This window comes from Rhinoderma darwinii, chromosome 4 (assembly GCF_050947455.1).
Source record: "Rhinoderma darwinii isolate aRhiDar2 chromosome 4, aRhiDar2.hap1, whole genome shotgun sequence".
Taxonomy (NCBI): domain Eukaryota; kingdom Metazoa; phylum Chordata; class Amphibia; order Anura; family Rhinodermatidae; genus Rhinoderma; species Rhinoderma darwinii.
Genome location: NC_134690.1, coordinates 391,003 through 411,344, shown reverse-complemented (window position 1 = coordinate 411,344; position 20,342 = coordinate 391,003). Strand labels below are relative to the sequence as shown.

The window sequence follows — 20,342 nt, the reverse complement described above, 5'->3', positions numbered from 1 at the left end:
CCGCTGGGCTGTGGTGCTTGAGACACTACAGGTGTGATTTACCCATGTTGGTAAACCGGTTGTATTAAAGCTTTTTTTTTTTTTTTTTTAAGTATGGATGTCACTCTGCCGTAAGGAAAGGAAGAGTGTGGAGCTTGCGGGGTGCCAGGTGTTGTAAAAGTATAGGTTACCCATAGGTTTTACCATTTTCTAACATGCTAGGAGTCAAGAATTGTGAGGAGGAAAAAAAAAATCCCCAAATCAGGCTAAGAAAGTGGCAATGTAGAAGAAATGGTGCAGATCCTTTGGCTTTTTTGGTTGTTGGCCCAGAGGTCTACACCTGCCCCCCTCTGTTGAAGTAGAGACAATGGGTAGTATGAGAAATTGAGATTTAAAAAGCTGGATAAGAGCACTTAGCAGAGGATGGTTTCGATCCATCGACCTCTGGGTTATGGGCCCAGCACGCTTCCGCTGCGCCACTCTGCTGTTGCTTGCCTTCTAAGCTTGCCACTGCCTGTTTGATAAGCTTGCAAATATGTTTCATGAGCAAGCAACGAGAGGAAAAATGTCCCGTGTTTTGAGAAGATCTGCAATCAAAACTATTGGAGAATGCGGACATCGATCCCGCTACTTCTCGCATGCAAAGCGAGCGCTCTACCATTTGAGCTAATTCCCCATTTGTGCCGCCGGGTTGTGGTGCTTGAGACACCACAGGTGTGATTTACCCATGTTGGTAAACCGGTTGCATTAAAGCTTTTTTTTTTTTTTTTTTTTAAGTATGGATGTCACACTGCCGTAAGAAAAGGAAGAGTGTGGAGCTTGCGGGGTGCCAGGTGTTGTAAAAGTATAGGTTACCCATAGGTTTTACCATTTTCTAACATGCTAGGAGTCAAGAATTGTGAGGAGGAAAAAAAAAATCCCCAAATCAGGCTAAGAAAGTGGCAATGTAGAAGAAATGGTGCAGATCCTTTGGCTTTTTTGGTTGTTGGCCCAGAAGTCTACACCTGCCCCCCTCTGTTGAAGTAGAGACAATGGGTAGTATGAGAAATTGAGATTTAAAAAGCTGGATAAGAGCACTTAGCAGATGATGGTTTCGATCCATCGACCTCTGGGTTATGGGCCCAGCACGCTTCCGCTGCGCCACTCTGCTGTTGCTTTCCTTCTAAGCTTGCCTTCTAAGCTTGCCTTCGACTGTTTGCTAAGCTTGCAAATATGTTTCATGAGCAAGCAACGAGAGGAAAAATGTCCCGTGTTTTGAGAAGATCTGCAATCAAAACTATTGGAGAATGCGGGCATCGATCCCGCTACTTCTCGCATGCAAAGCGAGCGCTCTACCATTTGAGCTAATTCCCCATTTGTGCCGCTGGGCTGTGGTGCTTGAGACACTACAGGTGTGATTTACCCATGTTGGTAAACCGGTTGTATTAAAGCTTTTTTTTTATTTTTTTTAAGTATGGATGTCACTCTGCCGTAAGGAAAGGAAGAGTGTGGAGCTTGCGGGGTGCCAGGTGTTGTAAAAGTATAGGTTACCCATAGGTTTTACCATTTTCTAACATGCTAGGAGTCAAGAATTGTGAGGAGGAAAAAAAAAATCCCCAAATCAGGCTAAGAAAGTGGCAATGTAGAAGAAATGGTGCAGATCCTTTGGCTTTTTTGGTTGTTGGCCCAGAAGTCTACACCTGCCCCCCTCTGTTGAAGTAGAGACAATGGGTAGTATGAGAAATTGAGATTTAAAAAGCTGGATAAGAGCACTTAGCAGAGGATGGTTTCGATCCATCGACCTCTGGGTTATGGGCCCAGCACGCTTCCGCTGCGCCACTCTGCTGTTGCTTGCCTTCTAAGCTTGCCACTGCCTGTTTCCTAAGCTTGCAAATATGTTTCATGAGCAAGCAACGAGAGGAAAAATGTCCCGTGTTTTGAGAAGATCTGCAATCAAAACTATTGGAGAATGCGGGCATCGATCCCGCTACTTCTCGCATGCAAAGCGAGCGCTCTACCATTTGAGCTAATTCCCCATTTGTGCCGCTGGGCTGTGGTGCTTGAGACACTACAGGTGTGATTTACCCATGTTGGTAAACCGGTTGTATTAAAGCTTTTTTTTTTTTTTTTTTAAGTATGGATGTCACTCTGCCGTAAGGAAAGGAAGAGTGTGGAGCTTGCGGGGTGCCAGGTGTTGTAAAAGTATAGGTTACCCATAGGTTTTACCATTTTCTAACATGCTAGGAGTCAAGAATTGTGAGGAGGAAAAAAAAAATCCCCAAATCAGGCTAAGAAAGTGGCAATGTAGAAGAAATGGTGCAGATCCTTTGGCTTTTTTGGTTGTTGGCCCAGAGGTCTACACCTGCCCCCCTCTGTTGAAGTAGAGACAATGGGTAGTATGAGAAATTGAGATTTAAAAAGCTGGATAAGAGCACTTAGCAGAGGATGGTTTCGATCCATCGACCTCTGGGTTATGGGCCCAGCACGCTTCCGCTGTGCCACTCTGCTGTTGCTTGCCTTCTAAGCTTGCCACTGCCTGTTTCCTAAGCTTGCAAATATGTTTCATGAGCAAGCAACGAGAGGAAAAATGTCCCGTGTTTTGAGAAGATCTGCAATCAAAACTATTGGAGAATGCGGGCATCGATCCCGCTACTTCTCGCATGCAAAGCGAGCGCTCTACCATTTGAGCTAATTCCCCATTTGTGCCGCTGGGCTGTGGTGCTTGAGACACTACAGGTGTGATTTACCCATGTTGGTAAACCGGTTGTATTAAAGCTTTTTTTTTTTTTTTTTTAAGTATGGATGTCACTCTGCCGTAAGGAAAGGAAGAGTGTGGAGCTTGCGGGGTGCCAGGTGTTGTAAAAGTATAGGTTACCCATAGGTTTTACCATTTTCTAACATGCTAGGAGTCAAGAATTGTGAGGAGGAAAAAAAAAATCCCCAAATCAGGCTAAGAAAGTGGCAATGTAGAAGAAATGGTGCAGATCCTTTGGCTTTTTTGGTTGTTGGCCCAGAGGTCTACACCTGCCCCCCTCTGTTGAAGTAGAGACAATGGGTAGTATGAGAAATTGAGATTTAAAAAGCTGGATAAGAGCACTTAGCAGAGGATGGTTTCGATCCATCGACCTCTGGGTTATGGGCCCAGCACGCTTCCGCTGCGCCACTCTGCTGTTGCTTGCCTTCTAAGCTTGCCACTGCCTGTTTCCTAAGCTTGCAAATATGTTTCATGAGCAAGCAACGAGAGGAAAAATGTCCCGTGTTTTGAGAAGATCTGCAATCAAAACTATTGGAGAATGCGGGCATCGATCCCGCTACTTCTCGCATGCAAAGCGAGCGCTCTACCATTTGAGCTAATTCCCCATTTGTGCCGCTGGGCTGTGGTGCTTGAGACACCACAGGTGTGATTTACACATGTTGGTAAACCGGTTGCATTAAAGCTTTTTTTTTATTTTTTTTAAGTATGGATGTCACTCTGCCGTAAGGAAAGGAAGAGTGTGGAGCTTGCGGGGTGCCAGGTGTTGTAAAAGTATAGGTTACCCATAGGTTTTACCATTTTCTAACATGCTAGGAGTCAAGAATTGTGAGGAGGAAAAAAAAAATCCCCAAATCAGGCTAAGAAAGTGGCAATGTAGAAGAAATGGTGCAGATCCTTTGGCTTTTTTGGTTGTTGGCCCAGAAGTCTACACCTGCACCCCTCTGTTGAAGTAGAGACAATGGGTAGTATGAGAAATTGAGATTTAAAAAGCTGGATAAGAGCACTTAGCAGAGGATGGTTTCGATCCATCGACCTCTGGGTTATGGGCCCAGCACGCTTCCGCTGCGCCACTCTGCTGTTGCTTGCCTTCTAAGCTTGCCACTGCCTGTTTGATAAGCTTGCAAATATGTTTCATGAGCAAGCAACGAGAGGAAAAATGTCCCGTGTTTTGAGAAGATCTGCAATCAAAACTATTGGAGAATGCGGGCATCGATCCCGCTACTTCTCGCATGCAAAGCGAGCGCTCTACCATTTGAGCTAATTCCCCATTTGTGCCGCTGGGCTGTGGTGCTTGAGACACTACAGGTGTGATTTACCCATGTTGGTAAACCGGTTGTATTAAAGCTTTTTTTTTTTTTTTTTAAGTATGGATGTCACTCTGCCGTAAGGAAAGGAAGAGTGTGGAGCTTGCGGGGTGCCAGGTGTTGTAAAAGTATAGGTTACCCATAGGTTTTACCATTTTCTAACATGCTAGGAGTCAAGAATTGTGAGGAGGAAAAAAAAAATCCCCAAATCAGGCTAAGAAAGTGGCAATGTAGAAGAAATGGTGCAGATCCTTTGGCTTTTTTGGTTGTTGGCCCAGAGGTCTACACCTGCCCCCCTCTGTTGAAGTAGAGACAATGGGTAGTATGAGAAATTGAGATTTAAAAAGCTGGATAAGAGCACTTAGCAGAGGATGGTTTCGATCCATCGACCTCTGGGTTATGGGCCCAGCACGCTTCCGCTGCGCCACTCTGCTGTTGCTTGCCTTCTAAGCTTGCCACTGCCTGTTTGATAAGCTTGCAAATATGTTTCATGAGCAAGCAACGAGAGGAAAAATGTCCCGTGTTTTGAGAAGATCTGCAATCAAAACTATTGGAGAATGCGGACATCGATCCCGCTACTTCTCGCATGCAAAGCGAGCGCTCTACCATTTGAGCTAATTCCCCATTTGTGCCGCCGGGTTGTGGTGCTTGAGACACCACAGGTGTGATTTACCCATGTTGGTAAACCGGTTGCATTAAAGCTTTTTTTTTTTTTTTTTTTTAAGTATGGATGTCACACTGCCGTAAGAAAAGGAAGAGTGTGGAGCTTGCGGGGTGCCAGGTGTTGTAAAAGTATAGGTTACCCATAGGTTTTACCATTTTCTAACATGCTAGGAGTCAAGAATTGTGAGGAGGAAAAAAAAAATCCCCAAATCAGGCTAAGAAAGTGGCAATGTAGAAGAAATGGTGCAGATCCTTTGGCTTTTTTGGTTGTTGGCCCAGAAGTCTACACCTGCCCCCCTCTGTTGAAGTAGAGACAATGGGTAGTATGAGAAATTGAGATTTAAAAAGCTGGATAAGAGCACTTAGCAGAGGATGGTTTCGATCCATCGACCTCTGGGTTATGGGCCCAGCACGCTTCCGCTGCGCCACTCTGCTGTTGCTTTCCTTCTAAGCTTGCCTTCTAAGCTTGCCACTGACTGTTTGCTAAGCTTGCAAATATGTTTCATGAGCAAGCAACGAGAGGAAAAATGTCCCGTGTTTTGAGAAGATCTGCAATCAAAACTATTGGAGAATGCGGGCATCGATCCCGCTACTTCTCGCATGCAAAGCGAGCGCTCTACCATTTGAGCTAATTCCCCATTTGTGCCGCTGGGCTGTGGTGCTTGAGACACTACAGGTGTGATTTACCCATGTTGGTAAACCGGTTGTATTAAAGCTTTTTTTTTATTTTTTTTAAGTATGGATGTCACTCTGCCGTAAGGAAAGGAAGAGTGTGGAGCTTGCGGGGTGCCAGGTGTTGTAAAAGTATAGGTTACCCATAGGTTTTACCATTTTCTAACATGCTAGGAGTCAAGAATTGTGAGGAGGAAAAAAAAAATCCCCAAATCAGGCTAAGAAAGTGGCAATGTAGAAGAAATGGTGCAGATCCTTTGGCTTTTTTGGTTGTTGGCCCAGAAGTCTACACCTGCCCCCCTCTGTTGAAGTAGAGACAATGGGTAGTATGAGAAATTGAGATTTAAAAAGCTGGATAAGAGCACTTAGCAGAGGATGGTTTCGATCCATCGACCTCTGGGTTATGGGCCCAGCACGCTTCCGCTGCGCCACTCTGCTGTTGCTTGCCTTCTAAGCTTGCCACTGCCTGTTTCCTAAGCTTGCAAATATGTTTCATGAGCAAGCAACGAGAGGAAAAATGTCCCGTGTTTTGAGAAGATCTGCAATCAAAACTATTGGAGAATGCGGGCATCGATCCCGCTACTTCTCGCATGCAAAGCGAGCGCTCTACCATTTGAGCTAATTCCCCATTTGTGCCGCTGGGCTGTGGTGCTTGAGACACTACAGGTGTGATTTACCCATGTTGGTAAACCGGTTGTATTAAAGCTTTTTTTTTTTTTTTTTAAGTATGGATGTCACTCTGCCGTAAGGAAAGGAAGAGTGTGGAGCTTGCGGGGTGCCAGGTGTTGTAAAAGTATAGGTTACCCATAGGTTTTACCATTTTCTAACATGCTAGGAGTCAAGAATTGTGAGGAGGAAAAAAAAAATCCCCAAATCAGGCTAAGAAAGTGGCAATGTAGAAGAAATGGTGCAGATCCTTTGGCTTTTTTGGTTGTTGGCCCAGAAGTCTACACCTGCCCCCCTCTGTTGAAGTAGAGACAATGGGTAGTATGAGAAATTGAGATTTAAAAAGCTGGATAAGAGCACTTAGCAGAGGATGGTTTCGATCCATCGACCTCTGGGTTATGGGCCCAGCACGCTTCCGCTGCGCCACTCTGCTGTTGCTTGCCTTCTAAGCTTGCCACTGCCTGTTTCCTAAGCTTGCAAATATGTTTCATGAGCAAGCAACGAGAGGAAAAATGTCCCGTGTTTTGAGAAGATCTGCAATCAAAACTATTGGAGAATGCGGGCATCGATCCCGCTACTTCTCGCATGCAAAGCGAGCGCTCTACCATTTGAGCTAATTCCCCATTTGTGCCGCTGGGCTGTGGTGCTTGAGACACTACAGGTGTGATTTACCCATGTTGGTAAACCGGTTGTATTAAAGCTTTTTTTTTTTTTTTTTTAAGTATGGATGTCACTCTGCCGTAAGGAAAGGAAGAGTGTGGAGCTTGCGGGGTGCCAGGTGTTGTAAAAGTATAGGTTACCCATAGGTTTTACCATTTTCTAACATGCTAGGAGTCAAGAATTGTGAGGAGGAAAAAAAAAATCCCCAAATCAGGCTAAGAAAGTGGCAATGTAGAAGAAATGGTGCAGATCCTTTGGCTTTTTTGGTTGTTGGCCCAGAGGTCTACACCTGCCCCCCTCTGTTGAAGTAGAGACAATGGGTAGTATGAGAAATTGAGATTTAAAAAGCTGGATAAGAGCACTTAGCAGAGGATGGTTTCGATCCATCGACCTCTGGGTTATGGGCCCAGCACGCTTCCGCTGCGCCACTCTGCTGTTGCTTGCCTTCTAAGCTTGCCACTGCCTGTTTCCTAAGCTTGCAAATATGTTTCATGAGCAAGCAACGAGAGGAAAAATGTCCCGTGTTTTGAGAAGATCTGCAATCAAAACTATTGGAGAATGCGGGCATCGATCCCGCTACTTCTCGCATGCAAAGCGAGCGCTCTACCATTTGAGCTAATTCCCCATTTGTGCCGCTGGGCTGTGGTGCTTGAGACACTACAGGTGTGATTTACCCATGTTGGTAAACCGGTTGTATTAAAGCTTTTTTTTTTTTTTTTTTAAGTATGGATGTCACTCTGCCGTAAGGAAAGGAAGAGTGTGGAGCTTGCGGGGTGCCAGGTGTTGTAAAAGTATAGGTTACCCATAGGTTTTACCATTTTCTAACATGCTAGGAGTCAAGAATTGTGAGGAGGAAAAAAAAAATCCCCAAATCAGGCTAAGAAAGTGGCAATGTAGAAGAAATGGTGCAGATCCTTTGGCTTTTTTGGTTGTTGGCCCAGAGGTCTACACCTGCCCCCCTCTGTTGAAGTAGAGACAATGGGTAGTATGAGAAATTGAGATTTAAAAAGCTGGATAAGAGCACTTAGCAGAGGATGGTTTCGATCCATCGACCTCTGGGTTATGGGCCCAGCACGCTTCCGCTGCGCCACTCTGCTGTTGCTTGCCTTCTAAGCTTGCCACTGCCTGTTTCCTAAGCTTGCAAATATGTTTCATGAGCAAGCAACGAGAGGAAAAATGTCCCGTGTTTTGAGAAGATCTGCGATCAAAACTATTGGAGAATGCGGGCATCGATCCCGCAACTTCTCGCATGCAAAGCGAGCGCTCTACCATTTGAGCTAATTCCCCATTTGTGCCGCTGGGCTGTGGTGCTTGAGACACTACAGGTGTGATTTACCCATGTTGGTAAACCGGTTGTATTAAAGCTTTTTTTTTTTTTTTTTTTAAGTATGGATGTCACTCTGCCGTAAGGAAAGGAAGAGTGTGGAGCTTGCGGGGTGCCAGGTGTTGTAAAAGTATAGGTTACCCATAGGTTTTACCATTTTCTAACATGCTAGGAGTCAAGAATTGTGAGGAGGAAAAAAAAAATCCCCAAATCAGGCTAAGAAAGTGGCAATGTAGAAGAAATGGTGCAGATCCTTTGGCTTTTTTGGTTGTTGGCCCAGAGGTCTACACCTGCCCCCCTCTGTTGAAGTAGAGACAATGGGTAGTATGAGAAATTGAGATTTAAAAAGCTGGATAAGAGCACTTAGCAGAGGATGGTTTCGATCCATCGACCTCTGGGTTATGGGCCCAGCACGCTTCCGCTGCGCCACTCTGCTGTTGCTTGCCTTCTAAGCTTGCCACTGCCTGTTTCCTAAGCTTGCAAATATGTTTCATGAGCAAGCAACGAGAGGAAAAATGTCCCGTGTTTTGAGAAGATCTGCAATCAAAACTATTGGAGAATGCGGGCATCGATCCCGCTACTTCTCGCATGCAAAGCGAGCGCTCTACCATTTGAGCTAATTCCCCATTTGTGCCGCTGGGCTGTGGTGCTTGAGACACTACAGGTGTGATTTACCCATGTTGGTAAACCGGTTGTATTAAAGCTTTTTTTTTTTTTTTTTTAAGTATGGATGTCACTCTGCCGTAAGGAAAGGAAGAGTGTGGAGCTTGCGGGGTGCCAGGTGTTGTAAAAGTATAGGTTACCCATAGGTTTTACCATTTTCTAACATGCTAGGAGTCAAGAATTGTGAGGAGGAAAAAAAAAATCCCCAAATCAGGCTAAGAAAGTGGCAATGTAGAAGAAATGGTGCAGATCCTTTGGCTTTTTTGGTTGTTGGCCCAGAGGTCTACACCTGCCCCCCTCTGTTGAAGTAGAGACAATGGGTAGTATGAGAAATTGAGATTTAAAAAGCTGGATAAGAGCACTTAGCAGAGGATGGTTTCGATCCATCGACCTCTGGGTTATGGGCCCAGCACGCTTCCGCTGCGCCACTCTGCTGTTGCTTGCCTTCTAAGCTTGCCACTGCCTGTTTCCTAAGCTTGCAAATATGTTTCATGAGCAAGCAACGAGAGGAAAAATGTCCCGTGTTTTGAGAAGATCTGCAATCAAAACTATTGGAGAATGCGGGCATCGATCCCGCTACTTCTCGCATGCAAAGCGAGCGCTCTACCATTTGAGCTAATTCCCCATTTGTGCCGCTGGGCTGTGGTGCTTGAGACACTACAGGTGTGATTTACCCATGTTGGTAAACCGGTTGTATTAAAGCTTTTTTTTTTTTTTTTTTTAAGTATGGATGTCACTCTGCCGTAAGGAAAGGAAGAGTGTGGAGCTTGCGGGGTGCCAGGTGTTGTAAAAGTATAGGTTACCCATAGGTTTTACCATTTTCTAACATGCTAGGAGTCAAGAATTGTGAGGAGGAAAAAAAAAATCCCCAAATCAGGCTAAGAAAGTGGCAATGTAGAAGAAATGGTGCAGATCCTTTGGCTTTTTTGGTTGTTGGCCCAGAGGTCTACACCTGCCCCCCTCTGTTGAAGTAGAGACAATGGGTAGTATGAGAAATTGAGATTTAAAAAGCTGGATAAGAGCACTTAGCAGAGGATGGTTTCGATCCATCGACCTCTGGGTTATGGGCCCAGCACGCTTCCGCTGCGCCACTCTGCTGTTGCTTGCCTTCTAAGCTTGCCACTGCCTGTTTCCTAAGCTTGCAAATATGTTTCATGAGCAAGCAACGAGAGGAAAAATGTCCCGTGTTTTGAGAAGATCTGCAATCAAAACTATTGGAGAATGCGGGCATCGATCCCGCTACTTCTCGCATGCAAAGCGAGCGCTCTACCATTTGAGCTAATTCCCCATTTGTGCCGCTGGGCTGTGGTGCTTGAGACACTACAGGTGTGATTTACCCATGTTGGTAAACCGGTTGTATTAAAGCTTTTTTTTTTTTTTTTTAAGTATGGATGTCACTCTGCCGTAAGGAAAGGAAGAGTGTGGAGCTTGCGGGGTGCCAGGTGTTGTAAAAGTATAGGTTACCCATAGGTTTTACCATTTTCTAACATGCTAGGAGTCAAGAATTGTGAGGAGGAAAAAAAAAATCCCCAAATCAGGCTAAGAAAGTGGCAATGTAGAAGAAATGGTGCAGATCCTTTGGCTTTTTTGGTTGTTGGCCCAGAGGTCTACACCTGCCCCCCTCTGTTGAAGTAGAGACAATGGGTAGTATGAGAAATTGAGATTTAAAAAGCTGGATAAGAGCACTTAGCAGAGGATGGTTTCGATCCATCGACCTCTGGGTTATGGGCCCAGCACGCTTCCGCTGCGCCACTCTGCTGTTGCTTGCCTTCTAAGCTTGCCACTGCCTGTTTCCTAAGCTTGCAAATATGTTTCATGAGCAAGCAACGAGAGGAAAAATGTCCCGTGTTTTGAGAAGATCTGCAATCAAAACTATTGGAGAATGCGGGCATCGATCCCGCTACTTCTCGCATGCAAAGCGAGCGCTCTACCATTTGAGCTAATTCCCCATTTGTGCCGCTGGGCTGTGGTGCTTGAGACACTACAGGTGTGATTTACCCATGTTGGTAAACCGGTTGTATTAAAGCTTTTTTTTTTTTTTTTTTAAGTATGGATGTCACTCTGCCGTAAGGAAAGGAAGAGTGTGGAGCTTGCGGGGTGCCAGGTGTTGTAAAAGTATAGGTTACCCATAGGTTTTACCATTTTCTAACATGCTAGGAGTCAAGAATTGTGAGGAGGAAAAAAAAAATCCCCAAATCAGGCTAAGAAAGTGGCAATGTAGAAGAAATGGTGCAGATCCTTTGGCTTTTTTGGTTGTTGGCCCAGAGGTCTACACCTGCCCCCCTCTGTTGAAGTAGAGACAATGGGTAGTATGAGAAATTGAGATTTAAAAAGCTGGATAAGAGCACTTAGCAGAGGATGGTTTCGATCCATCGACCTCTGGGTTATGGGCCCAGCACGCTTCCGCTGCGCCACTCTGCTGTTGCTTGCCTTCTAAGCTTGCCACTGCCTGTTTCCTAAGCTTGCAAATATGTTTCATGAGCAAGCAACGAGAGGAAAAATGTCCCGTGTTTTGAGAAGATCTGCGATCAAAACTATTGGAGAATGCGGGCATCGATCCCGCAACTTCTCGCATGCAAAGCGAGCGCTCTACCATTTGAGCTAATTCCCCATTTATGCCGCTGGGCTGTGGTGCTTGAGACACTACAGGTGTGATTTACCCATGTTGGTAAACCGGTTGTATTAAAGCTTTTTTTTTTTTTTTTTTAAGTATGGATGTCACTCTGCCGTAAGGAAAGGAAGAGTGTGGAGCTTGCGGGGTGCCAGGTGTTGTAAAAGTATAGGTTACCCATAGGTTTTACCATTTTCTAACATGCTAGGAGTCAAGAATTGTGAGGAGGAAAAAAAAAATCCCCAAATCAGGCTAAGAAAGTGGCAATGTAGAAGAAATGGTGCAGATCCTTTGGCTTTTTTGGTTGTTGGCCCAGAGGTCTACACCTGCCCCCCTCTGTTGAAGTAGAGACAATGGGTAGTATGAGAAATTGAGATTTAAAAAGCTGGATAAGAGCACTTAGCAGAGGATGGTTTCGATCCATCGACCTCTGGGTTATGGGCCCAGCACGCTTCCGCTGCGCCACTCTGCTGTTGCTTGCCTTCTAAGCTTGCCACTGCCTGTTTCCTAAGCTTGCAAATATGTTTCATGAGCAAGCAACGAGAGGAAAAATGTCCCGTGTTTTGAGAAGATCTGCAATCAAAACTATTGGAGAATGCGGGCATCGATCCCGCTACTTCTCGCATGCAAAGCGAGCGCTCTACCATTTGAGCTAATTCCCCATTTGTGCCGCTGGGCTGTGGTGCTTGAGACACTACAGGTGTGATTTACCCATGTTGGTAAACCGGTTGTATTAAAGCTTTTTTTTTTTTTTTTTAAGTATGGATGTCACTCTGCTGTAAGGAAAGGAAGAGTGTGGAGCTTGCGGGGTGCCAGGTGTTGTAAAAGTATAGGTTACCCATAGGTTTTACCATTTTCTAACATGCTAGGAGTCAAGAATTGTGAGGAGGAAAAAAAAAATCCCCAAATCAGGCTAAGAAAGTGGCAATGTAGAAGAAATGGTGCAGATCCTTTGGCTTTTTTGGTTGTTGGCCCAGAGGTCTACACCTGCCCCCCTCTGTTGAAGTAGAGACAATGGGTAGTATGAGAAATTGAGATTTAAAAAGCTGGATAAGAGCACTTAGCAGAGGATGGTTTCGATCCATCGACCTCTGGGTTATGGGCCCAGCACGCTTCCGCTGCGCCACTCTGCTGTTGCTTGCCTTCTAAGCTTGCCACTGCCTGTTTCCTAAGCTTGCAAATATGTTTCATGAGCAAGCAACGAGAGGAAAAATGTCCCGTGTTTTGAGAAGATCTGCAATCAAAACTATTGGAGAATGCGGGCATCGATCCCGCTACTTCTCGCATGCAAAGCGAGCGCTCTACCATTTGAGCTAATTCCCCATTTGTGCCGCTGGGCTGTGGTGCTTGAGACACTACAGGTGTGATTTACCCATGTTGGTAAACCGGTTGTATTAAAGCTTTTTTTTTTTTTTTTTAAGTATGGATGTCACTCTGCCGTAAGGAAAGGAAGAGTGTGGAGCTTGCGGGGTGCCAGGTGTTGTAAAAGTATAGGTTACCCATAGGTTTTACCATTTTCTAACATGCTAGGAGTCAAGAATTGTGAGGAGGAAAAAAAAAATCCCCAAATCAGGCTAAGAAAGTGGCAATGTAGAAGAAATGGTGCAGATCCTTTGGCTTTTTTGGTTGTTGGCCCAGAGGTCTACACCTGCCCCCCTCTGTTGAAGTAGAGACAATGGGTAGTATGAGAAATTGAGATTTAAAAAGCTGGATAAGAGCACTTAGCAGAGGATGGTTTCGATCCATCGACCTCTGGGTTATGGGCCCAGCACGCTTCCGCTGCGCCACTCTGCTGTTGCTTGCCTTCTAAGCTTGCCACTGCCTGTTTCCTAAGCTTGCAAATATGTTTCATGAGCAAGCAACGAGAGGAAAAATGTCCCGTGTTTTGAGAAGATCTGCAATCAAAACTATTGGAGAATGCGGGCATCGATCCCGCTACTTCTCGCATGCAAAGCGAGCGCTCTACCATTTGAGCTAATTCCCCATTTGTGCCGCTGGGCTGTGGTGCTTGAGACACTACAGGTGTGATTTACCCATGTTGGTAAACCGGTTGTATTAAAGCTTTTTTTTTTTTTTTTTTTAAGTATGGATGTCACTCTGCCGTAAGGAAAGGAAGAGTGTGGAGCTTGCGGGGTGCCAGGTGTTGTAAAAGTATAGGTTACCCATAGGTTTTACCATTTTCTAACATGCTAGGAGTCAAGAATTGTGAGGAGGAAAAAAAAAATCCCCAAATCAGGCTAAGAAAGTGGCAATGTAGAAGAAATGGTGCAGATCCTTTGGCTTTTTTGGTTGTTGGCCCAGAGGTCTACACCTGCCCCCCTCTGTTGAAGTAGAGACAATGGGTAGTATGAGAAATTGAGATTTAAAAAGCTGGATAAGAGCACTTAGCAGAGGATGGTTTCGATCCATCGACCTCTGGGTTATGGGCCCAGCACGCTTCCGCTGTGCCACTCTGCTGTTGCTTGCCTTCTAAGCTTGCCACTGCCTGTTTCCTAAGCTTGCAAATATGTTTCATGAGCAAGCAACGAGAGGAAAAATGTCCCGTGTTTTGAGAAGATCTGCGATCAAAACTATTGGAGAATGCGGGCATCGATCCCGCAACTTCTCGCATGCAAAGCGAGCGCTCTACCATTTGAGCTAATTCCCCATTTGTGCCGCTGGGCTGTGGTGCTTGAGACACTACAGGTGTGATTTACCCATGTTGGTAAACCGGTTGTATTAAAGCTTTTTTTTTTTTTTTTTTTAAGTATGGATGTCACTCTGCCGTAAGGAAAGGAAGAGTGTGGAGCTTGCGGGGTGCCAGGTGTTGTAAAAGTATAGGTTACCCATAGGTTTTACCATTTTCTAACATGCTAGGAGTCAAGAATTGTGAGGAGGAAAAAAAAAATCCCCAAATCAGGCTAAGAAAGTGGCAATGTAGAAGAAATGGTGCAGATCCTTTGGCTTTTTTGGTTGTTGGCCCAGAGGTCTACACCTGCCCCCCTCTGTTGAAGTAGAGACAATGGGTAGTATGAGAAATTGAGATTTAAAAAGCTGGATAAGAGCACTTAGCAGAGGATGGTTTCGATCCATCGACCTCTGGGTTATGGGCCCAGCACGCTTCCGCTGCGCCACTCTGCTGTTGCTTGCCTTCTAAGCTTGCCACTGCCTGTTTCCTAAGCTTGCAAATATGTTTCATGAGCAAGCAACGAGAGGAAAAATGTCCCGTGTTTTGAGAAGATCTGCAATCAAAACTATTGGAGAATGCGGGCATCGATCCCGCTACTTCTCGCATGCAAAGCGAGCGCTCTACCATTTGAGCTAATTCCCCATTTGTGCCGCTGGGCTGTGGTGCTTGAGACACTACAGGTGTGATTTACCCATGTTGGTAAACCGGTTGTATTAAAGCTTTTTTTTTTTTTTTTTTAAGTATGGATGTCACTCTGCCGTAAGGAAAGGAAGAGTGTGGAGCTTGCGGGGTGCCAGGTGTTGTAAAAGTATAGGTTACCCATAGGTTTTACCATTTTCTAACATGCTAGGAGTCAAGAATTGTGAGGAGGAAAAAAAAAATCCCCAAATCAGGCTAAGAAAGTGGCAATGTAGAAGAAATGGTGCAGATCCTTTGGCTTTTTTGGTTGTTGGCCCAGAGGTCTACACCTGCCCCCCTCTGTTGAAGTAGAGACAATGGGTAGTATGAGAAATTGAGATTTAAAAAGCTGGATAAGAGCACTTAGCAGAGGATGGTTTCGATCCATCGACCTCTGGGTTATGGGCCCAGCACGCTTCCGCTGCGCCACTCTGCTGTTGCTTGCCTTCTAAGCTTGCCACTGCCTGTTTCCTAAGCTTGCAAATATGTTTCATGAGCAAGCAACGAGAGGAAAAATGTCCCGTGTTTTGAGAAGATCTGCGATCAAAACTATTGGAGAATGCGGGCATCGATCCCGCAACTTCTCGCATGCAAAGCGAGCGCTCTACCATTTGAGCTAATTCCCCATTTGTGCCGCTGGGCTGTGGTGCTTGAGACACTACAGGTGTGATTTACCCATGTTGGTAAACCGGTTGTATTAAAGCTTTTTTTTTTTTTTTTTTTAAGTATGGATGTCACTCTGCCGTAAGGAAAGGAAGAGTGTGGAGCTTGCGGGGTGCCAGGTGTTGTAAAAGTATAGGTTACCCATAGGTTTTACCATTTTCTAACATGCTAGGAGTCAAGAATTGTGAGGAGGAAAAAAAAAATCCCCAAATCAGGCTAAGAAAGTGGCAATGTAGAAGAAATGGTGCAGATCCTTTGGCTTTTTTGGTTGTTGGCCCAGAGGTCTACACCTGCCCCCCTCTGTTGAAGTAGAGACAATGGGTAGTATGAGAAATTGAGATTTAAAAAGCTGGATAAGAGCACTTAGCAGAGGATGGTTTCGATCCATCGACCTCTGGGTTATGGGCCCAGCACGCTTCCGCTGCGCCACTCTGCTGTTGCTTGCCTTCTAAGCTTGCCACTGCCTGTTTCCTAAGCTTGCAAATATGTTTCATGAGCAAGCAACGAGAGGAAAAATGTCCCGTGTTTTGAGAAGATCTGCAATCAAAACTATTGGAGAATGCGGGCATCGATCCCGCTACTTCTCGCATGCAAAGCGAGCGCTCTACCATTTGAGCTAATTCCCCATTTGTGCCGCTGGGCTGTGGTGCTTGAGACACTACAGGTGTGATTTACCCATGTTGGTAAACCGGTTGTATTAAAGCTTTTTTTTTTTTTTTTTAAGTATGGATGTCACTCTGCCGTAAGGAAAGGAAGAGTGTGGAGCTTGCGGGGTGCCAGGTGTTGTAAAAGTATAGGTTACCCATAGGTTTTACCATTTTCTAACATGCTAGGAGTCAAGAATTGTGAGGAGGAAAAAAAAAATCCCCAAATCAGGCTAAGAAAGTGGCAATGTAGAAGAAATGGTGCAGATCCTTTGGCTTTTTTGGTTGTTGGCCCAGAGGTCTACACCTGCCCCCCTCTGTTGAAGTAGAGACAATGGGTAGTATGAGAAATTGAGATTTAAAAAGCTGGATAAGAGCACTTAGCAGAGGATGGTTTCGATCCATCGACCTCTGGGTTATGGGCCCAGCACGCTTCCGCTGCGCCACTCTGCTGTTGCTTGCCTTCTAAGCTTGCCACTGCCTGTTTCCTAAGCTTGCAAATATGTTTCATGAGCAAGCAACGAGAGGAAAAATGTCCCGTGTTTTGAGAAGATCTGCAATCAAAACTATTGGAGAATGCGGGCATCGATCCCGCTACTTCTCGCATGCAAAGCGAGCGCTCTACCATTTGAGCTAATTCCCCATTTGTGCCGCTGGGCTGTGGTGCTTGAGACACTACAGGTGTGATTTACCCATGTTGGTAAACCGGTTGTATTAAAGCTTTTTTTTTTTTTTTTTTAAGTATGGATGTCACTCTGCCGTAAGGAAAGGAAGAGTGTGGAGCTTGCGGGGTGCCAGGTGTTGTAAAAGTATAGGTTACCCATAGGTTTTACCATTTTCTAACATGCTAGGAGTCAAGAATTGTGAGGAGGAAAAAAAAAATCCCCAAATCAGGCTAAGAAAGTGGCAATGTAGAAGAAATGGTGCAGATCCTTTGGCTTTTTTGGTTGTTGGCCCAGAGGTCTACACCTGCCCCCCTCTGTTGAAGTAGAGACAATGGGTAGTATGAGAAATTGAGATTTAAAAAGCTGGATAAGAGCACTTAGCAGAGGATGGTTTCGATCCATCGACCTCTGGGTTATGGGCCCAGCACGCTTCCGCTGCGCCACTCTGCTGTTGCTTGCCTTCTAAGCTTGCCACTGCCTGTTTCCTAAGCTTGCAAATATGTTTCATGAGCAAGCAACGAGAGGAAAAATGTCCCGTGTTTTGAGAAGATCTGCGATCAAAACTATTGGAGAATGCGGGCATCGATCCCGCAACTTCTCGCATGCAAAGCGAGCGCTCTACCATTTGAGCTAATTCCCCATTTGTGCCGCTGGGCTGTGGTGCTTGAGACACTACAGGTGTGATTTACCCATGTTGGTAAACCGGTTGTATTAAAGCTTTTTTTTTTTTTTTTTTTAAGTATGGATGTCACTCTGCCGTAAGGAAAGGAAGAGTGTGGAGCTTGCGGGGTGCCAGGTGTTGTAAAAGTATAGGTTACCCATAGGTTTTACCATTTTCTAACATGCTAGGAGTCAAGAATTGTGAGGAGGAAAAAAAAAATCCCCAAATCAGGCTAAGAAAGTGGCAATGTAGAAGAAATGGTGCAGATCCTTTGGCTTTTTTGGTTGTTGGCCCAGAGGTCTACACCTGCCCCCCTCTGTTGAAGTAGAGACAATGGGTAGTATGAGAAATTGAGATTTAAAAAGCTGGATAAGAGCACTTAGCAGAGGATGGTTTCGATCCATCGACCTCTGGGTTATGGGCCCAGCACGCTTCCGCTGCGCCACTCTGCTGTTGCTTGCCTTCTAAGCTTGCCACTGCCTGTTTCCTAAGCTTGCAAATATGTTTCATGAGCAAGCAACGAGAGGAAAAATGTCCCGTGTTTTGAGAAGATCTGCGATCAAAACTATTGGAGAATGCGGGCATCGATCCCGCAACTTCTCGCATGCAAAGCGAGCGCTCTACCATTTGAGCTAATTCCCCATTTGTGCCGCTGGGCTGTGGTGCTTGAGACACTACAGGTGTGATTTACCCATGTTGGTAAACCGGTTGTATTAAAGCTTTTTTTTTTTTTTTTTTTAAGTATGGATGTCACTCTGCCGTAAGGAAAGGAAGAGTGTGGAGCTTGCGGGGTGCCAGGTGTTGTAAAAGTATAGGTTACCCATAGGTTTTACCATTTTCTAACATGCTAGGAGTCAAGAATTGTGAGGAGGAAAAAAAAAATCCCCAAATCAGGCTAAGAAAGTGGCAATGTAGAAGAAATGGTGCAGATCCTTTGGCTTTTTTGGTTGTTGGCCCAGAGGTCTACACCTGCCCCCCTCTGTTGAAGTAGAGACAATGGGTAGTATGAGAAATTGAGATTTAAAAAGCTGGATAAGAGCACTTAGCAGAGGATGGTTTCGATCCATCGACCTCTGGGTTATGGGCCCAGCACGCTTCCGCTGCGCCACTCTGCTGTTGCTTGCCTTCTAAGCTTGCCACTGCCTGTTTCCTAAGCTTGCAAATATGTTTCATGAGCAAGCAACGAGAGGAAAAATGTCCCGTGTTTTGAGAAGATCTGCAATCAAAACTATTGGAGAATGCGGGCATCGATCCCGCTACTTCTCGCATGCAAAGCGAGCGCTCTACCATTTGAGCTAATTCCCCATTTGTGCCGCTGGGCTGTGGTGCTTGAGACACTACAGGTGTGATTTACCCATGTTGGTAAACCGGTTGTATTAAAGCTTTTTTTTTTTTTTTTTTAAGTATGGATGTCACTCTGCCGTAAGGAAAGGAAGAGTGTGGAGCTTGCGGGGTGCCAGGTGTTGTAAAAGTATAGGTTACCCATAGGTTTTACCATTTTCTAACATGCTAGGAGTCAAGAATTGTGAGGAGGAAAAAAAAAATCCCCAAATCAGGCTAAGAAAGTGGCAATGTAGAAGAAATGGTGCAGATCCTTTGGCTTTTTTGGTTGTTGGCCCAGAGGTCTACACCTGCCCCCCTCTGTTGAAGTAGAGACAATGGGTAGTATGAGAAATTGAGATTTAAAAAGCTGGATAAGAGCACTTAGCAGAGGATGGTTTCGATCCATCGACCTCTGGGTTATGGGCCCAGCACGCTTCCGCTGCGCCACTCTGCTGTTGCTTGCCTTCTAAGCTTGCCACTGCCTGTTTCCTAAGCTTGCAAATATGTTTCATGAGCAAGCAACGAGAGGAAAAATGTCCCGTGTTTTGAGAAGATCTGCAATCAAAACTATTGGAGAATGCGGGCATCGATCCCGCTACTTCTCGCATGCAAAGCGAGCGCTCTACCATTTGAGCTAATTCCCCATTTGTGCCGCTGGGCTGTGGTGCTTGAGACACTACAGGTGTGATTTACCCATGTTGGTAAACCGGTTGTATTAAAGCTTTTTTTTTTTTTTTTTTAAGTATGGATGTCACTCTGCCGTAAGGAAAGGAAGAGTGTGGAGCTTGCGGGGTGCCAGGTGTTGTAAAAGTATAGGTTACCCATAGGTTTTACCATTTTCTAACATGCTAGGAGTCAAGAATTGTGAGGAGGAAAAAAAAAATCCCCAAATCAGGCTAAGAAAGTGGCAATGTAGAAGAAATGGTGCAGATCCTTTGGCTTTTTTGGTTGTTGGCCCAGAGGTCTACACCTGCCCCCCTCTGTTGAAGTAGAGACAATGGGTAGTATGAGAAATTGAGATTTAAAAAGCTGGATAAGAGCACTTAGCAGAGGATGGTTTCGATCCATCGACCTCTGGGTTATGGGCCCAGCACGCTTCCGCTGCGCCACTCTGCTGTTGCTTGCCTTCTAAGCTTGCCACTGCCTGTTTCCTAAGCTTGCAAATATGTTTCATGAGCAAGCAACGAGAGGAAAAATGTCCCGTGTTTTGAGAAGATCTGCGATCAAAACTATTGGAGAATGCGGGCATCGATCCCGCAACTTCTCGCATGCAAAGCGAGCGCTCTACCATTTGAGCTAATTCCCCATTTGTGCCGCTGGGCTGTGGTGCTTGAGACACTACAGGTGTGATTTACCCATGTTGGTAAACCGGTTGTATTAAAGCTTTTTTTTTTTTTTTTTTTAAGTATGGATGTCACTCTGCCGTAAGGAAAGGAAGAGTGTGGAGCTTGCGGGGTGCCAGGTGTTGTAAAAGTATAGGTTACCCATAGGTTTTACCATTTTCTAACATGCTAGGAGTCAAGAATTGTGAGGAGGAAAAAAAAAATCCCCAAATCAGGCTAAGAAAGTGGCAATGTAGAAGAAATGGTGCAGATCCTTTGGCTTTTTTGGTTGTTGGCCCAGAGGTCTACACCTGCCCCCCTCTGTTGAAGTAGAGACAATGGGTAGTATGAGAAATTGAGATTTAAAAAGCTGGATAAGAGCACTTAGCAGAGGATGGTTTCGATCCATCGACCTCTGGGTTATGGGCCCAGCACGCTTCCG

General features: G+C 45.2%; 7 non-coding genes across 7 annotated transcripts; all 7 read right to left on the bottom strand.

The window, feature by feature from the left end:
* Positions 1-7,892: 7,892 nt before the first annotated feature.
* Positions 7,893-7,965, bottom strand: TRNAA-UGC (transfer RNA alanine (anticodon UGC)). Its single transcript has one exon. It is a non-coding gene; the product is annotated as a tRNA-Ala (tRNA).
* A 3,238-nt stretch (positions 7,966-11,203) lies between these two features.
* On the bottom strand, positions 11,204-11,276 carry TRNAA-UGC (transfer RNA alanine (anticodon UGC)). Its single transcript has one exon. It is a non-coding gene; the product is annotated as a tRNA-Ala (tRNA).
* Positions 11,277-13,850: 2,574 nt separating this feature from the next.
* TRNAA-UGC (transfer RNA alanine (anticodon UGC)) lies at positions 13,851-13,923 on the bottom strand. Its single transcript has one exon. It is a non-coding gene; the product is annotated as a tRNA-Ala (tRNA).
* Positions 13,924-15,175: 1,252 nt separating this feature from the next.
* Positions 15,176-15,248, bottom strand: TRNAA-UGC (transfer RNA alanine (anticodon UGC)). The gene has a single exon. It is a non-coding gene; the product is annotated as a tRNA-Ala (tRNA).
* A 1,913-nt stretch (positions 15,249-17,161) lies between these two features.
* On the bottom strand, positions 17,162-17,234 carry TRNAA-UGC (transfer RNA alanine (anticodon UGC)). The gene has a single exon. It is a non-coding gene; the product is annotated as a tRNA-Ala (tRNA).
* Positions 17,235-17,824: 590 nt separating this feature from the next.
* On the bottom strand, positions 17,825-17,897 carry TRNAA-UGC (transfer RNA alanine (anticodon UGC)). Its single transcript has one exon. It is a non-coding gene; the product is annotated as a tRNA-Ala (tRNA).
* Positions 17,898-19,811: 1,914 nt separating this feature from the next.
* TRNAA-UGC (transfer RNA alanine (anticodon UGC)) lies at positions 19,812-19,884 on the bottom strand. Its single transcript has one exon. It is a non-coding gene; the product is annotated as a tRNA-Ala (tRNA).
* Positions 19,885-20,342: the final 458 nt, after the last annotated feature.